General features: G+C 41.5%; 30 non-coding genes across 30 annotated transcripts; all 30 read right to left on the bottom strand.

Annotated features, from left to right (window-relative positions):
- Positions 1 to 67: 67 nt before the first annotated feature.
- Positions 68 to 140, bottom strand: trnam-cau (transfer RNA methionine (anticodon CAU)). The gene has a single exon. It is a non-coding gene; the product is annotated as a tRNA-Met (tRNA).
- Positions 141 to 405: 265 nt separating this feature from the next.
- Positions 406 to 478, bottom strand: trnam-cau (transfer RNA methionine (anticodon CAU)). The gene has a single exon. It is a non-coding gene; the product is annotated as a tRNA-Met (tRNA).
- Positions 479 to 748: 270 nt separating this feature from the next.
- trnam-cau (transfer RNA methionine (anticodon CAU)) lies at positions 749 to 821 on the bottom strand. Its single transcript has one exon. It is a non-coding gene; the product is annotated as a tRNA-Met (tRNA).
- A 608-nt stretch (positions 822 to 1,429) lies between these two features.
- trnam-cau (transfer RNA methionine (anticodon CAU)) lies at positions 1,430 to 1,502 on the bottom strand. The gene has a single exon. It is a non-coding gene; the product is annotated as a tRNA-Met (tRNA).
- Positions 1,503 to 1,767: 265 nt separating this feature from the next.
- Positions 1,768 to 1,840, bottom strand: trnam-cau (transfer RNA methionine (anticodon CAU)). Its single transcript has one exon. It is a non-coding gene; the product is annotated as a tRNA-Met (tRNA).
- A 265-nt stretch (positions 1,841 to 2,105) lies between these two features.
- trnam-cau (transfer RNA methionine (anticodon CAU)) lies at positions 2,106 to 2,178 on the bottom strand. Its single transcript has one exon. It is a non-coding gene; the product is annotated as a tRNA-Met (tRNA).
- Positions 2,179 to 2,447: 269 nt separating this feature from the next.
- Positions 2,448 to 2,520, bottom strand: trnam-cau (transfer RNA methionine (anticodon CAU)). Its single transcript has one exon. It is a non-coding gene; the product is annotated as a tRNA-Met (tRNA).
- A 6,577-nt stretch (positions 2,521 to 9,097) lies between these two features.
- On the bottom strand, positions 9,098 to 9,170 carry trnam-cau (transfer RNA methionine (anticodon CAU)). Its single transcript has one exon. It is a non-coding gene; the product is annotated as a tRNA-Met (tRNA).
- Positions 9,171 to 9,778: 608 nt separating this feature from the next.
- On the bottom strand, positions 9,779 to 9,851 carry trnam-cau (transfer RNA methionine (anticodon CAU)). The gene has a single exon. It is a non-coding gene; the product is annotated as a tRNA-Met (tRNA).
- Positions 9,852 to 10,116: 265 nt separating this feature from the next.
- Positions 10,117 to 10,189, bottom strand: trnam-cau (transfer RNA methionine (anticodon CAU)). Its single transcript has one exon. It is a non-coding gene; the product is annotated as a tRNA-Met (tRNA).
- Positions 10,190 to 10,454: 265 nt separating this feature from the next.
- trnam-cau (transfer RNA methionine (anticodon CAU)) lies at positions 10,455 to 10,527 on the bottom strand. Its single transcript has one exon. It is a non-coding gene; the product is annotated as a tRNA-Met (tRNA).
- A 944-nt stretch (positions 10,528 to 11,471) lies between these two features.
- trnam-cau (transfer RNA methionine (anticodon CAU)) lies at positions 11,472 to 11,544 on the bottom strand. The gene has a single exon. It is a non-coding gene; the product is annotated as a tRNA-Met (tRNA).
- A 270-nt stretch (positions 11,545 to 11,814) lies between these two features.
- On the bottom strand, positions 11,815 to 11,887 carry trnam-cau (transfer RNA methionine (anticodon CAU)). The gene has a single exon. It is a non-coding gene; the product is annotated as a tRNA-Met (tRNA).
- Positions 11,888 to 12,152: 265 nt separating this feature from the next.
- Positions 12,153 to 12,225, bottom strand: trnam-cau (transfer RNA methionine (anticodon CAU)). The gene has a single exon. It is a non-coding gene; the product is annotated as a tRNA-Met (tRNA).
- Positions 12,226 to 12,495: 270 nt separating this feature from the next.
- On the bottom strand, positions 12,496 to 12,568 carry trnam-cau (transfer RNA methionine (anticodon CAU)). Its single transcript has one exon. It is a non-coding gene; the product is annotated as a tRNA-Met (tRNA).
- Positions 12,569 to 12,833: 265 nt separating this feature from the next.
- trnam-cau (transfer RNA methionine (anticodon CAU)) lies at positions 12,834 to 12,906 on the bottom strand. Its single transcript has one exon. It is a non-coding gene; the product is annotated as a tRNA-Met (tRNA).
- A 265-nt stretch (positions 12,907 to 13,171) lies between these two features.
- Positions 13,172 to 13,244, bottom strand: trnam-cau (transfer RNA methionine (anticodon CAU)). The gene has a single exon. It is a non-coding gene; the product is annotated as a tRNA-Met (tRNA).
- A 606-nt stretch (positions 13,245 to 13,850) lies between these two features.
- trnam-cau (transfer RNA methionine (anticodon CAU)) lies at positions 13,851 to 13,923 on the bottom strand. The gene has a single exon. It is a non-coding gene; the product is annotated as a tRNA-Met (tRNA).
- Positions 13,924 to 14,188: 265 nt separating this feature from the next.
- trnam-cau (transfer RNA methionine (anticodon CAU)) lies at positions 14,189 to 14,261 on the bottom strand. The gene has a single exon. It is a non-coding gene; the product is annotated as a tRNA-Met (tRNA).
- Positions 14,262 to 14,531: 270 nt separating this feature from the next.
- Positions 14,532 to 14,604, bottom strand: trnam-cau (transfer RNA methionine (anticodon CAU)). Its single transcript has one exon. It is a non-coding gene; the product is annotated as a tRNA-Met (tRNA).
- Positions 14,605 to 14,869: 265 nt separating this feature from the next.
- trnam-cau (transfer RNA methionine (anticodon CAU)) lies at positions 14,870 to 14,942 on the bottom strand. The gene has a single exon. It is a non-coding gene; the product is annotated as a tRNA-Met (tRNA).
- A 265-nt stretch (positions 14,943 to 15,207) lies between these two features.
- Positions 15,208 to 15,280, bottom strand: trnam-cau (transfer RNA methionine (anticodon CAU)). The gene has a single exon. It is a non-coding gene; the product is annotated as a tRNA-Met (tRNA).
- Positions 15,281 to 15,550: 270 nt separating this feature from the next.
- trnam-cau (transfer RNA methionine (anticodon CAU)) lies at positions 15,551 to 15,623 on the bottom strand. Its single transcript has one exon. It is a non-coding gene; the product is annotated as a tRNA-Met (tRNA).
- A 265-nt stretch (positions 15,624 to 15,888) lies between these two features.
- On the bottom strand, positions 15,889 to 15,961 carry trnam-cau (transfer RNA methionine (anticodon CAU)). Its single transcript has one exon. It is a non-coding gene; the product is annotated as a tRNA-Met (tRNA).
- Positions 15,962 to 16,231: 270 nt separating this feature from the next.
- On the bottom strand, positions 16,232 to 16,304 carry trnam-cau (transfer RNA methionine (anticodon CAU)). Its single transcript has one exon. It is a non-coding gene; the product is annotated as a tRNA-Met (tRNA).
- A 265-nt stretch (positions 16,305 to 16,569) lies between these two features.
- trnam-cau (transfer RNA methionine (anticodon CAU)) lies at positions 16,570 to 16,642 on the bottom strand. The gene has a single exon. It is a non-coding gene; the product is annotated as a tRNA-Met (tRNA).
- Positions 16,643 to 16,912: 270 nt separating this feature from the next.
- trnam-cau (transfer RNA methionine (anticodon CAU)) lies at positions 16,913 to 16,985 on the bottom strand. The gene has a single exon. It is a non-coding gene; the product is annotated as a tRNA-Met (tRNA).
- A 265-nt stretch (positions 16,986 to 17,250) lies between these two features.
- On the bottom strand, positions 17,251 to 17,323 carry trnam-cau (transfer RNA methionine (anticodon CAU)). Its single transcript has one exon. It is a non-coding gene; the product is annotated as a tRNA-Met (tRNA).
- A 265-nt stretch (positions 17,324 to 17,588) lies between these two features.
- trnam-cau (transfer RNA methionine (anticodon CAU)) lies at positions 17,589 to 17,661 on the bottom strand. The gene has a single exon. It is a non-coding gene; the product is annotated as a tRNA-Met (tRNA).
- Positions 17,662 to 17,931: 270 nt separating this feature from the next.
- trnam-cau (transfer RNA methionine (anticodon CAU)) lies at positions 17,932 to 18,004 on the bottom strand. The gene has a single exon. It is a non-coding gene; the product is annotated as a tRNA-Met (tRNA).
- Positions 18,005 to 18,188: the final 184 nt, after the last annotated feature.

Here is an 18,188-nt window from a genome sequence, read left to right as displayed (position 1 = left end):
GACAGTGGAATGAAATAGTATCTTAAAAGTGAGCAATTAAATCTTCGAGGAATTCGTCACAAAGCATTGCCCCAAGTGAGGGTTGAACTCACGACCTTCAGATTATGAGACTGACACGCTGCCTACTGCGCCATTGGGGCATGTTATTGTTTTCATTTTGGTATACTAATAATCAATTGCTGGTTACCGACCCTCCTTTTAATAGCCGATAGTTGTCAATTTTAATCTGGGATTAAAACTGTGTTTACCTTCACTGGTAATATTAGTAAGCAAAACATCCCATTGTTGTGACTCAGTGAATTCTAGTTTAGATAATTCACTGAAGTACCTATCGCAACAACAGTTGAATGAAATAGTTTTTTACAAGTGAGCGGTTACATTTTTGAGGAATTCGTCACAAAACATTGCCCCAAGTGAGGGTTGAACTCACGACCTTCAGATTATGAGACTGACACGCTGCCCACTGCGCTATTGGGGCATGTTATTGTGTTCATTTTGGAATACTAATAATCAATTGCTGGTTACCGACCCTCCTTTTAATGGCCGATATTTGTCAATTTTAATCTGGGATTAACACTGTGTGGTGTTTATCTTCACTGGTAATATTAGTAAGCAAAACATCCCATTGTCGTAACTCAGCGAATTCTAATTTAGATAATTCACAGAAGTATCTCTCGAGACGACAGTGGAATGAAATAGTATCTTAAAAGTGAGCAATTAAATCTTCGAGGACTTCGTCACAAAGCATTGCCCCAAGTGAGGGTTGAACTCACGACCTTTAGATTATGAGACTGACACGCTGCCTACTGCGCTATTGGGGCATGTTATTGTTTTCATTTTGGTATACTAATAATCAATTGCTGGTTACCGACCCTCCTTTTAATAGCCGATAGTTGTCAATTTTAATCTGGGATTAAAACTGTGTTTACCTTCACTGGTAATATTAGTAAGCAAAAGATCCCATTGTTGTGACTCAGTGAATTCTAGTTTAGATAATTCACTGAAGTACCTCTCGCAAACACTGTGGAATGAAATAGTTTTTTACAAGTGAGCGGTTAAATTTTTGAGGAATTCGTCACAAAATATTGCCCCTAGTGAGGGTTGAACTCACGACCTTCAGATTATGAGACTGACCTGCTGCCTAGTGCGCTATTGGGGCATGTTATTGTGTTCATTTTGGAATACTAATAATTAATTGCTGGTTACCGACCCTCCTTTTAATGGCCGATAGTTGTCAATTTTAATCTGGGATTAACACTGTGTGGTGTTTATCTTCACTGGTAATATTAGTAAGCAAAACATCCCATTGTCGTAACTCAGCGAATTCTAATTGATATAATTCACTGAAGTATCTCTCGAGACGACAGTGGAATGAAATAGCATCTTAAAAGTGAGCAATTAAATCTTCGAGGAATTCGTCACAAAGCATTGCCCCAAGTGAGGGTTGAACTCACGACCTTCAGATTATGAGACTGACACGCTGCCTACTGTGCTATTGGGGCATATTATTGTTTTCATTTTGGTATACTAATAATCAATTGCTGGTTACCGACCCTCCTTTTAATAGCCGATAGTTGTCAATTTTAATCTGGGATTAAAACTGTGTTTACCTTCACTGGTAATATTAGTAAGCGAAACATCCCATTGTTGTGACTCAGTGAATTCTAGTTTAGATAATTCACTGAAGTACCTCTCGCAACAACAGTGGAATGAAATAGTTTTTTACAAGTGAGCGGTTACATTTTTGAGGAATTCGTCACAAAACAATGCCCCAAGTGAGGGTTGAACTCACGACCTTGAGATTATGAGCCTGACACGCTGCCTACTGCGCTATTGGGGCATGTTATTGTGTTCATTTTGGAATACTAATAATCAATTGCTGGTTACCGACCCTCCTTTTAATGGCCGATAGTTGTCAATTTTAATCTGGGATTAAAACTGTGTTTACCTTCACTGGTAATATTAGTAAGCAAAACATCCCATTGTTGTGACTCAGTGAATTCTAGTTTAGATAATTCACTGAAGTACCTCTCGCAAACACTGTGGAATGAAATAGTTTTTTACAAGTGAGCGGTTAAATTTTTGAGGAATTCGTCACAAAATATTGCCCCAAGTGAGGGTTGAACTCACGACCTTCAGATTATGAGACTGACACGCTGCCTACTGCGCTATGGGGGCATGTTATTGTGTTCATTTTGTATACTAATAATCAATTGCTGGTTACCGACCCTCCTTTTAATGGCCGATAGTTGTCAATTTTAATCTGGGATTAACACTGTGTGGTGTTTATCTTCACTGGTAATATTAGTAAGCAAAACATCCCATTGTCGTAACTCAGCGAATTCTAATTTAGATAATTCACTGAAGTATCTCTCGAGACGACAGTGGAATGAAATAGCATCGTAAAAGTGAGCAATTAAATCTTCGAGGAATTCGTCACAAAGCATTGCCCCAAGTGAGGGTTGAACTCACGACCTTCAGATTATGAGACTGACACGCTGCCTACTGCGCTATTGGGGCATGTTATTGTGTACATTTTGGAATACTAATAATCAATTGCTGGTTACCGACCCTCCTTTTAATGGCCGATAGTTGTCAATTTTAATCTGGGATTAACACTGTGTGGTGTTTATCTTCACTGGTATTATTAGTAAGCAAAACATCCCATTGTCGTAACTCAGCGAATTCTAATTTATATTGTCAAGTTATCTCTACTTTTCTTCAAATTTTGCCCCAAACTTGAAAAGGGGCCCCGATCTTATCAACGCAGGAACAACTCAAATCCTTCCAGTTTACACTTTTATTGAAGTTTATGGTGATAGGAAGTGGTTAGGTTGAAAACCTTAAAGAAAGGGGAAAGGAGGGAGCATGTGACGTCATTCGAGTTTCACGTTACTACGGTGATCAAAGTGTTGCTCTTGAGTTTACTACTAGCATCTTGAATTTAATACAGAAAGCAGGAGAGTGTTGAAATGATAGAGTGGAAATGCATGGGTACATTAACTGATTGAGTAAATCAAACACAAATATTCACTTTACAGAGATAGGTCATATGAGTAATCCAAGTTAAGGGAAAATACAAAGAATGCAACTTAAGGTTGCGAGAAGCAAATTAAGCATCAATCAGCTGGCATTTAGGTGGTACTTATTTTATCCTACCAGTTGCGTGTGATCGGGTCTGAAGGGTATTCCTTGGTATTCCTTGCTCCTTTCTCACCTGTCTACTTTCAAGGCTTGAATCTGAATGGTTATATCCTGGCTCATGCCCTATGATCTTAGGCAGGAAATGAGGCGAGGTGACTTTTGTTTGGGTTTTCTTTTCTGCCCTCTGTTGGCCTGGAGGAGGGGCAGACATATCTTCTCCAAAGTTGACTTGACACCTCCCACTTGGCATCTCGGTTCTTGAACCCAGAGAGGTCACACAGTTCCTGGTTGCTCTCGTTCGTTTCTTTGTTGGTCTATTTCTGTTCTTCCACAGGTATCAGGACAATGATGCGTCGTACATCTCTATGCAGAATTGTTGAAGGGATTTTTGTGGGGGGTTTCTTCGCGTGATCAGATTTGGTAGTAGAGACGGGGTAGCTTGGGAAGGTCTTGACGTGTACATCTCTGACGATGCCTCTTGTGTCGGGGACGACACTATCGACTCGTCCAAGCTTGTACTGGCCCCTTAGAGCATTTTGGTCGGCCAGCCAGACGATATCTCCCGTGGCTACATTTCTGTTCGTTGTGTGCCACTTACTTCGGATGAACAAGTTGGGTCCCGCCAGCTGGCTCCACTTCTTCCAGAATCGGTCGACTTCGGTCTGGATGGCTCTTAGTCTCTTGTAGGGGTATCCTTGAAAGTCGAAGCTTCCTACATCTCCCTCAGGTCCTGTCCTTCCCAGCAGAAGAGTGTTTGGGCTGATGTAGTCTATGCATTCCTCACGACTTTGCGTCCTGGCGTCAATGGGTCTTTCGTTGGCCAGATTGGCAGCCATGTAGAGGAAGGTTTGGAACTCACTCCACGTGAAGCATCTGTCTCCTGCCAGGTTGTGCAGGGCACGTTTTACAGCGCGTACTGCGGCCTCGGCAGCTCCATTTCGGTGTGGGGAGTCCGCAGGGTGGAGTTTCCAGTTCCATTCCGTTCCATGCGTGGAGGCTTCATCCTCGACTCTGGATGCTTCCAGCTTCCTCCGGAAGGCATGCAGTTCTTTGAGGGCTGGCCTGGCGCCCACAAAGTTTTTTCCTGGATCTGACCATATCTTCTTCGGGTGTCCCCGTAATGCTGCAAATCTCTTGTAGGCCAACAGAAAGCCTTCAGATGACAGGTCATTTACTACGTCTGTGTGTAGGGCTCGGGATGCCATGCAGCAGAAAACTAGTCCCCATACTTTGAGTCCTGATCTCTTCTTCACCTCGTCCTTCACTTCGTAAGGGCCGAACAGGTCCACAGTTGCGTATTGAAATGGTCTGGCTGGTGTTGTTCGCTCGGATGGGAGGTCGCTCATGATTTGTTGGCATCTTTTGGCTCTGTTTTTCCTGCAGGTTACACAATTGTTTACGACCTTCTGAGCCAATCTTCGGCCTCTTATAACCCACGCTTTCTTCCTCATGCGCAGGAGTGTACCTGCTGTTTCTTCATGGTTTGCGTTGTGGGCTTCTTGTGCCAGAAGAGAAGATATCCATGCATCATGGGGTAGAATTGGTACGGCTGTTTTGTCGTTGTCGAAGATTTGGAATCTTCCTCCGCAGACCAAGAGTTCGGTCTCCGCCTCTTTGTATACCGCCAACCTGTTGAGGGTGGTCTTGGGCGCCTGGAAGAGGTCTCTCTTTGAATCTTCGTACTCACTCAGTGTAAGTACAGCTTGCTTGGCTCTGGACTTTATCTGGTCTGATGAAAGTCTCTGGCTCTTTGGTTTACTTGAAGTTGGGTCTTGTTCCAATACACTTTTCCATTTTGTTGCAGCTCTCCATACCCAGGCTATGACCCTGATCAATTTGGTTAGGCTGCTGAATCTCCTTACATCGATCAGTTTTTTCACAGCAGATCCGGCTGGAGGTCTTCGGGCTCGGGGATCATCTCCGTTTGCAGCCCCTCGTGGGATACTCCGATCTCCCCCATTCGTGGCATGGGTCGGATTACTTGTTTCGGCAGATGGTGCATCGCTCGTCCTTCCTCTCGTCTGTGACCTGGTCTGTACGGCAGTGAAGGACTTCCTTTGGAGTTTATTGATTCCTTCCCTTGCATGGGCAGCGACTTCTTTGGCCGACTTCTTTGGCCACTCCTCTATGGGCAGCCTTAGGAATTCGGGTCCGTCTTGCCACGCGGAGCCCTCTCTGAGGTCCTCCGGGGCAACTCCTCTTGTTAGCATGTCCGCTACATTGAGGTCTCCCTGGATCCACCACCAGTCGTCAACGGACGTGGTCTTCTGAATTTCTCCAACTCTGTTCGCGAAGAAGGTTTGATATCCGTAACTGTCTCTTTGGATTGCTCCTAACACAGTTTGACTGTCCACTAGGTGGATCCATCTTTCAATCTCCATTCGACTGTGCTTTTCGATGTATCTCCTGAGGCGAGCTGCATAGACAGCGCCACATATCTCAGCTTTCACTGGTTCTCCCTTCTGGTCAAGTGGTGATAGTTTCGCCTTGGACTCGACGAGTCTGACTTCGATGCCCGTCGCTGTCTCCCATCTGAGGTACACCACGGCTCCATAGCTCTGGTCACTTCCGTCAGAGAATGTCACTCCCCACGGTTTTCGGGTCCTGTTCCGTGGTGTGAGGCTCCTGTGGAAGGTAATTTGGCTGAGACGGACGTATTCTTCTAATAACTGGATTGCTTCTTCCCTTAACTTTTGGGATAGAGGTTTGTCCCACGTGTCTTGGGTTCTGCTGGTTCCAGCTTCTTGGAAAGCTTTCCTGACCAGGATGGCACCCTTCTGTTTGGCGGGGGTGACAAGGCCTATCGGATCATAGAGGCCAGCTACCTGGCTTAGTAATTGTCTCCTAGTCAGTGGTTTGGGAGTGTTTTCTCTCACCTCTTCTTCCAGGAGGTTTTGACCCACTCTCATTTTCTTTCTTCTCTTAGAGAAGTTAACTGAGGTCATGGGGTACAGTTTGTCGCTTTCAACAATGTAGCCGACTCCAAGGGCTTTGTCGTCTTCTCCTCTTCTTTGAGTTGGTAGAATGAGTATATTGCTGGAAGATGCTCCTGCTGTGAGTATCTCCCTCCCACTTTGGCCTGACCGGAGCCAGGGTTTGAGGATGAAGCCACCTGCTTTCAGGATCTCTTCAACCCTTTTGGTGTATCCATCCAGTTTTTCCAAGTCGTTATGAGAGGTCAGCACATCGTCAACGTAAGAGTCCTCCAGGATTCTGCACTCCTCTTTTAGGTGAGCAAACATGGGTAGCTTTGCAGTCTCTCTCATTGCCAGCTGTGCAATGCATCCCGCTGGACGATCGCCAATGTTGACTCGGGTGATGGCATACTCCTCAATTTCACTTTCTTCGGTGTCTCTCCAAAGAAATCTGTGTAGGTGCATTTCCGGTTCTTCCAACCACACCGAGTTGTACATCTTCTTGATGTCTCCAAGGGCTGCATGCACCCCTCTTCTGAATCTGAGTAAAACTGCTCGGATTGGGTTGAGGACGTCTGGTCCTTTCAACAGGATATCGTTCATGCTAAGTCGCTTGAACTTCTGGCTGCTGTTCCAGACTAGGCGCACTGGTGTGGTGACGGAGTGGGGGTTTGGCGCTACCAAGTGGCTAACGTACCACACCGGTCCTCTCCAATTGGTGATCATTTCTTTGCCGAGTTTCTTTGCTGCTCTTCTTTCCACCATTTCATGGACTTGGGATGCGTGTGCCACTTTCCACTTGGGTTCTTTCTTGACTTGTTTTTCTGTCCTCAGAAAGGTTGCTTCTACTCCACTTCTGTTGTAGGGTAGAGACATGGGGTCTTCGATCCATGGGTATTTCGTGTCCCAGTGAGGTTGGTCGACGTGATCATCGGTGGTGACATAGGTGAGGCCTTTTCTGATGACTTCCAGCTCTCTCTCCTTGCTCAGTGTCATCTCCTTGCCTCCTGGCTGGCAGTTGCCACATCTGCATCCTCCACACTTTGGTTCGCAGGCTGCCCCAATACTGTCCCATTTCCACCAGTTGAGGAATTCTTTGTCTGTGACAGTGCTTCTCGTTTCAGCTTTGAATTCCTTTGATTCTCTGAGTTCTTGGTATTTGTTAGGTTCATCCAATTGTAGGTTTATCCTTAGGTTTTTCCAATTCAGCTTTCAATAAAAAAGGCATCTGTAGTCACATCACATTTAATTCTTGCAAGAAGAGAATACATCCGGCAGCTCGCCCCACCCAAGATTATTCTAAAGAGCGGCATTATGTCCTGCCTATTTAAGGCTTCAAATCAAAACAATTACAAGGTTATCGATTCCATTTGCGTAAGCAAGAAACAAAACAATTCCATAATCAAGCAACCCAAGCGTCAACCTGGCGTCACAAATTAAAACAATATGCGAGTAATTGATCCAATTGCGTAAGCAAGAAACAAAACAATTCCATATCAAGCGTCACAAAGGAAAAACAATATACAAGTTGATTGATAGCCATCCGTTGAGCCAACAACAATTTAAGCGTCCTTCACCGATCTTCCCTGTTGAACTCGCATCTGGGGAAGAGGTCGACGCGTATCTTCCAGTAATCAGTCCTCGGAGCAAGAACTCAGTGGATTGTTTTATGTCCTTTCGAACTCGTATCTCTCGACCTTGGCGTAGGCGTTTGTCAAATATATTGATTAATATAGTAAGCATGTATATTATAAGGCTTTATATTCATTGCAAACACATTTATAATAATGATTACCCCAACATTCCCCCCTATATTATAAATTTGCACATGCAAATAAAACTTCCTTTCAGCTTTATTCCATTAATTCCAAATGAACATATAGTAACATCCCAGAATTAACCCAACATTCCCCCCTTTTTTATTATATGTTCGTTATTTATTTTATGGCAAATCCAAGAAGAGAGGGATATCTCCGTTGGCTGTTTCAATTTTACCCGCTTAGGCCCTACTCGTTCGGCAGGTCTGAAAGCAGAAAACAAAATCATTTTCGCCATCATTTTTCATCCTCGGAACTACCATGCTCTTGAAATTCACTGCTGCTGTCAGCACGTTTCATTAGTAGGGGATACAATTCATGCAATTTAGAATTTGTAGGGGCAATCGCAGTGGTCATAAGTCGGCTCATCAAAGATCTTAAGCAGGGAATAATACAACACCCACATAATGTCAAAATCGTAGCAAAAAGGGCTACGGAAAATGTAACAGATTTGGCCAAATCCTTATACCTCCCAAAAGACTTATGCCACCAGCTTTCAAGGGCGGATTCTCTGACTCCAGAATGCTCCTTCATATTGCGGTTGAGGGTCTGCAGGCCACTAATGGCCTGGGTGAGGGACCCACCGGGTGACGTGTTGTTCGGTATGAAGGTGCAACATTGATCCAAACATTGCACACACGCCCCCTTGCTCCGCAAGCAGCATATCAACTGCTATGCGATCCTGGAACGCCATAAGACTGGTGGCTGCCAATTGTTCCTTTATCGCCACAAATCCCTGTTCAGTATAGTTTCCAAGTTTTTTGACATTGTAATGCAGGTAATTTATCCAATCAACATTTTTGTTTGGAGTAGTTAAAAGAAAAATATACCCCCAACCTGCTGTGATCTGATTAGCCAACTTATACTCATCTGGTACGCCCCGTGGATGCCAATCGCATCAATGTATGTCGGATCACCCTCTCTCCATGCCGATCGACGCCATCGCGAGGGGCCCGCCATCATACCGGATTTCTGTGCAGCCAATTGTATCTCCTCTACTGTAGATGGAAAAATGGCCGATAGTTGTCAATTTTAATCTGGGATTAACCCTGTGTGGTGTTTATCTTCACTGGTAATATTAGTAAGCAAAACATCCCATTGTCGTAACTCAGCGAATTCTAATTTAGATAATTCACTGAAGTATCTCTCGAGACGACAGTGGAATGAAATAGCATCGTAAAAGTGAGCAATTAAATCTTCGAGGAATTCGTCACAAAGCATTGCCCCAAGTGAGGATTGAACTCACGACCTTCAGATTATGAGACTGACACGCTGCCTACTGCGCTATTGGGGCATGTTATTGTGTTCATTTTGGAATACTAATAATCAATTGCTGGTTACCGACCCTCCTTTTAATGGCCGATAGTTGTCAATTTTAATCTGGGATTAAAACTGTGTTTACCTTCACTGGTAATATTAGTAAGCAAAACATCCCATTGTTGTGACTCAGTGAATTCTAGTTTAGATAATTCACTGAAGTACCTCTCGCAACAACAGTGGAATGAAATAGTTTTTTACAAGTGAGCGGTTACATTTTTGAGGAATTCGTCACAAAACATTGCCCCAAGTGAGGGTTGAACTCATGACCTTCAGATTATGAGACTGACACGCTGCCTACTGCGCTATTGGGGAATGTTATTGTGTTCATTTTGGAATACTAATAATCAATTGCTGGTTACCGACCCTCCTTTTAATGGCCGATAGTTGTCAATTTTAATCTGGGATTAACACTGTGTGGTGTTTATCTTCACTGGTAATATTAGTAAGCAAAACATCCCATTGTCGTAACTCAGCGAATTCCAATTTAGATAATTCACTGAAGTATCTCTCGAGACGACAGTGGAATGAAATAGCATCTTAAAAGTGAGCAATTAAATCTTCGAGGAATTCGTCACAAAGCATTGCCCCAAGTGAGGGTTGAACTCACGACCTTCAGATTATGAGACTGACACGCTGCCTACTGCGCTATTGGGGCATGTTATTGTTTTCATTTTGGTATACTAATAATCAATTGCTGGTTACCGACCCTCCTTTTAATAGCCGATAGTTGTCAATTTTAATCTGGGATTAAAACTGTGTTTACCTTCACTGGTAATATTAGTAAGCAAAACATCCCATTGTTGTGACTCAGTGAATTCTAGTTTAGATAATTCACTGAAGTACCTCTCGCAACAACAGTGGAATGAAATAGTTTTTTACAAGTGAGCGGTTAAATTTTTGAGGGATTCGTCACAAATCAATGCCCCAAGTGAGGGTTGAACTCACGACCTTCAGATTATGAGACTGACACGCTGCCTACTGCGCTATTGGGGCATGTTATTGTTTCCATTTTGGTATACTAATAATCAATTGCTGGTTACCGACCCTCCTTTTAATAGCCGATAGTTGTCAATTTTAATCTGGGATTAAAACTGTGTTTACCTTCACTGGTAATATTAGTAAGCAAAACATCCCATTGTTGTGAATCAGTGAATTCTAGTTTAGATAATTCACTGAAGTACCTATCGCAACAACAGTGGAATGAAATCGTTTTTTACAAGTGAGCGGTTACATTTTTGAGGAATTCGTTACAATACATTGCCCCAAGTGAGGGTTGAACTCACGCCCTTCAGATTATGAGACTGACACGCTGCCTACTGCGCTATTGGGGCATGTTATTGAGTTCATTTTGGAATACTAATAATCAATTGCTGGTTACCGACCCTCCTTTTAATGGCCGATAGTTGTCAATTTTAATCTGGTATTAACACGGTGTGGTGTTTATCTTCACTGGTAATATTAGTAAGCAAAACATCCCATTGTCGTAACTCAGCGAATTCTAATTTAGATAATTCACTGAAGTATCTCTCGAGACGACAGTGGAATGAAATAGTATCTTAAAAGTGAGCAATTAAATCTTCGAGGAGTTCGTCACAAAGCACTGCCCCAAGTGAGGGTTGAACTCACGACCTTCAGATTATGAGACAGACAAGCTGCCTACTGCGCTATTGGGGCATGTTATTGTGTTCATTTTGGAATACTAATAATGAATTGCTGGTTACCGACCCTCCTTTTAATAGCCGATAGTTGTCAATTTTAATCTGGGATTAAAACTGTTTACCTTCACTGGTAATATTAGTAAGCAAAACATCCCATTGTTGTGACTCAGTGAATTCTAGTTTAGATAATTCACTGAAGTACCTCTCGCAACAACAGTGGAATGAAATAGTTTTTTACAAGTGAGCGGTTAAATTTTTGAGGGATTCGTCACAAAACAATGCCCCAAGTGAGTGTTGAACTAACGACCTTCAGATTATGAGACTGACACGCTGCCTACTGCGCTATTGGGGCATGTTATTGTGTTCATTTTGGAATACTAATAATCAATTGCTGGTTACCGACCCTCCTTTTAATGGCCGATAGTTGTCAATTTTAATCTGGGATTAAAACTGTGTTTACCTTCACTGGTAATATTAGTAAGCAAAACATCCCATTGTTGTCACTCAGTGAATTCTAGTTTAGATTATTCACTGAAGTACCTCTCGCAAACACTGTGGAATGAAATAGTTTTTTACAAGTGAGCGGTTAAATTTTTGAGGAATTCGTCACAAATTATTGCCCCAAGTGAGGGTTGAACTCACGACCTTCAGATTATGAGACTGACATGCTGCCTACTGCGCTATTGGGGCATGTTATTGTGTTCATTTTGGAATACTAATAATCAATTGCTGGTTACCGACCCTCCTTTTAATGGCCGATAGTTGTCAAAATTAATCTGGGATTAACACTGTGTGGTGTTTATCTTCACTGGTAATATTAGTAAGCAAAACATCCCATTGTCGTAACTCAGCGAATTCTAATTTAGATAATTCACTGAAGTATCTCTCGAGACGACAGTGGAATGAAATAGCATCGTAAAAGTGAGCAATTAAATCTTCGAGGAATTCGTCACAAAGCATTGCCCCAAGTGAGGGTTGAACTCACGACCTTCAGATTATGAGACTGACACGCTGCCTACTGCGCTATTGGGGCATGTTATTGTTTTCATTTTGGTATACTAATAATCAATTGCTGGTTACCGACCCTCCTTTTAATAGCCGATAGTTGTCCATTTTAATCTGGGATTAAAACTGTGTTTACCTTCACTGGTAATATTAGTAAGCAAAACATCCCATTGTTGTGACTCAGTGAATTCTAGTTTAGATAATTCACTGAAGTACCTATCGCAACAACAGTGGAATGAAATAGTTTTTTACAAGTGAGCGGTTACATTTTTGAGGAATTCGTTACAAAACATTGCCCCAAGTGAGGGTTGAACTCACGACCTTCAGATTATGAGACTGACACGCTGCCTACTGCGCTATTGGGGCATGTTATTGTGTTCATTTTGGAATACTAATAATCAATTGCTGGTTACCGCCCCTCCTTTTAATGGCTGATAGTTGTCAATTTTAATCTGGTATTAACACGGTGTGGTGTTTATCTTCACTGGTAATATTAGTAAGCAAAACATCCCATTGTCGTAACTCAGCGAATTCTAATTTAGATAATTCACTGAAGTATCTCTCGAGACGACAGTGGAATGAAATAGTATCTTAAAAGTGAGCAATTAAATCTTCGAGGAGTTCGTCACAAAGCATTGCCCCAAGTGAGGGTTGAACTCACGACCTTCAGATTATGAGACTGACACGCTGCCTACTGCGCTATTGGGGCATGTTATTGTTTTCCTTTTGGTATACTAATAATCAATTGCTGGTTACCGACCCTCCTTTTAATAGCCGATAGTTGTCAATTTTAATCTGGGATTAAAACTGTGTTTACCTTCACTGGTAATATTAGTAAGCAAAACATCCCATTGTTGTGACTCAGTGAATTCTAGTTTAGATAATTCACTGAAGTACCTCTCGCAACAACAGTGGAATGAAATAGTTTTTTACAAGTGAGCGGTTAAATTTTTGAGGGATTCGTCACAAAACAATGCCCCAAGTGAGGGTTGAACTCACGACCTTCAGATTATGAGACTGACACGCTGCCTACTGCGCTATTGGGGCATGTTATTGTTTCCATTTTGGTATACTAATAATCAATTGCTGGTTACCGACCCTCCTTTTAATAGCCGATAGTTGTCAATTTTAATCTGGGATTAAAACTGTGTTTACCTTCACTGAAAATATTAGTAAGCAAAACATCCCATTGTTGTGAATCAGTGAATTCTAGTTTAGATAATTCACTGAAGTACCTATCGCAACAACAGTGGAATGAAATCGTTTTTTACAAGTGAGCGGTTACATTTTTGAGGAATTCGTTACAAAACATTGCCCCAAGTGAGGGTTGAACTCACGCCCTACAGATTATGAGACTGACACGCTGCCTACTGCGCTATTGGGGCATGTTATTGAGTTCATTTTGGAATACTAATAATCAATTGCTGGTTACCGACCCTCCTTTTAATGGCCGATAGTTGTCAATTTTAATCTGGTATTAACACGGTGTGGTGTTTATCTTCACTGGTAATATTAGTAAGCAAAACATCCCATTGTCGTAACTCAGCGAATTCTAATTTAGATAATTCACTGATGTATCTCTCGAGACGACAGTGGAATGAAATAGTATCTTAAAAGTGAGCAATTAAATCTTCGAGGAGTTCGTCACAAAGCACTGCCCCAAGTGAGGGTTGAACTCACGACCTTCAGATTATGAGACAGACAAGCTGCCTACTGCGCTATTGGGGCATGTTATTGTGTTCATTTTGGAATACTAATAATGAATTGCTGGTTACCGACCCTCCTTTTAATAGCCGATAGTTGTCAATTTTAATCTGGGATTAAAACTGTTTACCTTCACTGGTAATATTAGTAAGCAAAACATCCCATTGTTGTGACTCAGTGAATTCTAGTTTAGATAATTCACTGAAGTACCTCTCGCAACAACAGTGGAATGAAATAGTTTTTTACAAGTGAGCGGTTAAATTTTTGAGGGATTCGTCACAAAACAATGCCCCAAGTGAGGGTTGAACTCACGACCTTCAGATTATGAGACTGACACGCTGCCTACTGCGCTATTGGGGCATGTTATTGTGTTCATTTTGGAATACTAATAATCAATTGCTGGTTACCGACCCTCCTTTTAATGGCCGATAGTTGTCCATTTTAATCTGGGATTAAAACTGTGTTTACCTTCACTGGTAATATTAGTAAGCAAAACATCCCATTGTTGTGACTCAGTGAATTCTAGTTTAGATAATTCACTGAAGTACCTATCGCAACAACAGTGGAATGAAATAGTTTTTTACAAGTGAGCGGTTACATTTTTGAGGAATTCGTTACAAAACATTGCCCCAAGTGAGGGTTGAACTCACGACCTTCAGATTATGAGATTGACACGCTGCCTACTGCGCTATTGGGGCATGTTATTGTGTTCATTTTGGAATACTAATAATCAATTGCTGGTTACCGACCCTCCTTTTAATGGCTGATAGTTGTCAATTTTAATCTGGTATTAACACGGTGTGGTGTTTATCTTCACTGGTAATATTAGTAAGCAAAACATCCCATTGTCGTAACTCAGCGAATTCTAATTTAGATAATTCACTGAAGTATCTCTCGAGACGACAGTGGAATGAAATAGTATCTTAAAAGTGAGCAATTAAATCTTCGAGGAGTTCGTCACAAAGCATTGCCCCAAGTGAGGGTTGAACTCACGACCTTCAGATTATGAGACTGACACGCTGCCTACTGCGCTATTGGGGCATGTTATTGTTTTCCTTTTGGTATACTAATAATCAATTGCTGGTTACCGACCCTCCTTTTAATAGCCGATAGTTGTCAATTTTAATCTGGGATTAAAACTGTGTTTACCTTCACTGGTAATATTAGTAAGCAAAACATCCCATTGTTGTGTCTCAGTGAATTCTAGTTTAGATAATTCACTGAAGTACCTCTCGCAACAACAGTGGAATGAAATAGTTTTTTACAAGTGAGCGGTTAAATTTTTGAGGGATTCGTCACAAAACAATGCCCCAAGTGAGGGTTGAACTCACGACCTTCAGATTATGAGACTGACACGCTGCCTACTGCGCTATTGGGGCATGTTATTGTTTCCATTTTGGTATACTAATAATCAATTGCTGGTTACCGACCCTCCTTTTAATAGCCGATAGTTGTCAATTTTAATCTGGGATTAAAACTGTGTTTACCTTCACTGAAAATATTAGTAAGCAAAACATCCCATTGTTGTGAATCAGTGAATTCTAGTTTAGATAATTCACTGAAGTACCTATCGCAACAACAGTGGAATGAAATCGTTTTTTACAAGTGAGCGGTTACATTTTTGAGGAATTCGTTACAAAACATTGCCCCAAGTGAGGGTTGAACTCACGCCCTACAGATTATGAGACTGACACGCTGCCTACTGCGCTATTGGGGCATGTTATTGAGTTCATTTTGGAATACTAATAATCAATTGCTGGTTACCGACCCTCCTTTTAATGGCCGATAGTTGTCAATTTTAATCTGGTATTAACACGGTGTGGTGTTTATCTTCACTGGTAATATTAGTAAGCAAAACATCCCATTGTCGTAACTCAGCGAATTCTAATTTAGATAATTCACTGAAGTATCTCTCGAGACGACAGTGGAATGAAATAGTATCTTAAAAGTGAGCAATTAAATCTTCGAGGAGTTCGTCACAAAGCATTGCCCCAAGTGAGGGTTGAACTCACGACCTTCAGATTATGAGACTGACACGCTGCCTACTGCGCTATTGGGGCATGTTATTATTTTCATTTTGGTTTACTAATAATCAATTGCTGGTTACCGACCCTCCTTTTAATAGCCGATAGTTGTCAATTTTAATCTGGGATTAAAACTGTGTTTACCTTCACTGGTAATATTAGTAAGCAAAACATCCCATTGTTGTGACTCAGTGAATTCTAGTTTAGATAATTCACTGAAGTACCTCTCGCAACAACAGTGGAATGAAATAGTTTTTTACAAGTGAGCGGTTACATTTTTGAGGAATTCGTCACAAAACAATGCCCCAAGTGAGGGTTGAACTCACGACCTTCAGATTATGAGACAGACACGCTGCCTACTGCGCTATTGGGGCATGTTATTGTGTTCATTTTGGAATACTAATAATCAATTGCTGGTTACCGACCCTCCTTTTAATGGCCGATAGTTGTCAATTTTAATCTGGTATTAACACGGTGTGGTGTTTATCTTCACTGGTAATATTAGTAAGCAAAACATCCCATTGTCGTAACTCAGCGAATTCTAATTTAGATAATTCACTGAAGTATCTCTCGAGACGACAGTGGAATGAAATAGTATCTTAAAAGTGAGCAATTAAATCTTCGAGGAGTTCGTCACAAAGCATTGCCCCAAGTGAGGGTTGAACTCACGACCTTCAGATTATGAGACTGACACGCTGCCTACTGCGCTATTGGGGCATGTTATTGTTTTCATTTTGGTATACTAATAATCAATTGCTGGTTACCGACCCTCCTTTTAATAGCCGATAGTTGTCAATTTTAATCTGGGATTAAAACTGTGTTTACCTTCACTGGTAATATTAGTAAGCAAAACATCCCATTGTTGTGACTCAGTGAATTCTAGTTTAGATAATTCACTGAAGTACCTCTCGCAACAACAGTGGAATGAAATAGTTTTTTACAAGTGAGCGGTTACATTTTTGAGGAATTTGTCACAAAACATTGCCCCAAGTGAGGGTTGAACTCACGACCTTCAGATTATGAGACTGACACGCTGCCTACTGCGCTATTGGGGCATGTTATTGTGTTCATTTTGGAATACTAATAATCAATTGCTGGTTACCGACCCTCCTTTTAATGGCCGATAGTTGTCAATTTTAATCTGGGATTAACACTGTGTGGTGTTTATCTTCACTGGTAATATTAGTAAGCAAAACATCCCATTGTCGTAACTCAGCGAATTCTAATTTAGATAATTCACTGAAGTATCTCTCGAGACGACAGTGGAATGAAATAGCATCTTAAAAGTGAGCAATTAAATCTTCGAGGAATTCGTCACAAAGCATTGCCCCAAGTGAGGGTTGAACTCACGACCTTCAGATTATGAGACTGATACGCTGCCTACTGCGCTATTGGGGCATGTTATTGTCTTCATTTTGGTATACTAATAATCAATTGCTGGTTACCGACCCTCCTTTTAATAGCCGATAGTTGTCAATTTTAATCTGGGATTAAAACTGTGTTTACCTTCACTGGTAATATTAGTAAGCAAAACATCCCATTGTTGTGACTCAGTGAATTCTAGTTTAGATAATTCACTGAAGTACCTCTCGCAACAACAGTGGAATGAAATAGTTTTTTACAAGTGAGCGGTTAAATTTTTGAGGGATTCGTCACAAAACAACGCCCCAAGTGAGGGTTGAACTCACGACCTTCAGATTATGAGACTGACACGCTGCCTACTGCGCTATTGGGGCATGTTATTGTGTTCATTTTGGAATACTAATAATCAATTGCTGGTTACCGACCCTCCTTTTAATGGCCGATAGTTGTCAATTTTAATCTGGGATTAAAACTGTGTTTACCTTCACTGGTAATATTAGTAAGCAAAACATCCCATTGTTGTGACTCAGTGAATTCTAGTTTAGATTATTCACTGAAGTACCTCTCGCAAACACTGTGGAATGAAATAGTTTTTTACAAGTGAGCGGTTAAATTTTTGAGGAATTCGTCACAAAATATTGCCCCAAGTGAGGGTTGAACTCACAACCTTCAGATTATGAGACTGACACGCTGCCTACTGCGCTATTGGGACATGTTATTGTGTTCATTTTGGAATACTAATAATCAATTGCTGGTTACCGACCCTCCTTTTAATGGCTGATAGTTGTCAATTTTAATCTGGGATTAACACTGTGTGGTGTTTATCTTCACTGGTAATATTAGTAAGCAAAACATCCCATTGTCGTAACTCAGCGAATTCTAATTTAGATAATTCACTGAAGTATCTCTCGAGACGACAGTGGAATGAAATAGCATCGTAAAAGTGAGCAATTAAATCTTCGAGGAATTCGTCACAAAGCATTGCCCCAAGTGAGGGTTGAACTCAGGACCTTCAGATTATGAGACTGACACGCTGCCTACTGCGCTATTGGGGCATGTTATTGTGTTCATTTTGGAATACTAATAATCAATTGCTGGTTACCGACCCTCCTTTTAATGGCCGATAGTTGTCAATTTTAATCTGGGATTAACACTGTGTGGTGTTTATCTTCACTGGTAATATTAGTAAGCAAAACATCCCATTGTCGTAACTCAGCGAATTCTAATTTAGATAATTCA

This window comes from Stigmatopora argus, chromosome 8, assembly GCF_051989625.1.
Source record: "Stigmatopora argus isolate UIUO_Sarg chromosome 8, RoL_Sarg_1.0, whole genome shotgun sequence".
NCBI classification, from domain to species: domain Eukaryota; kingdom Metazoa; phylum Chordata; class Actinopteri; order Syngnathiformes; family Syngnathidae; genus Stigmatopora; species Stigmatopora argus.
This window is presented reverse-complemented; position numbering and strand designations above follow the sequence as displayed.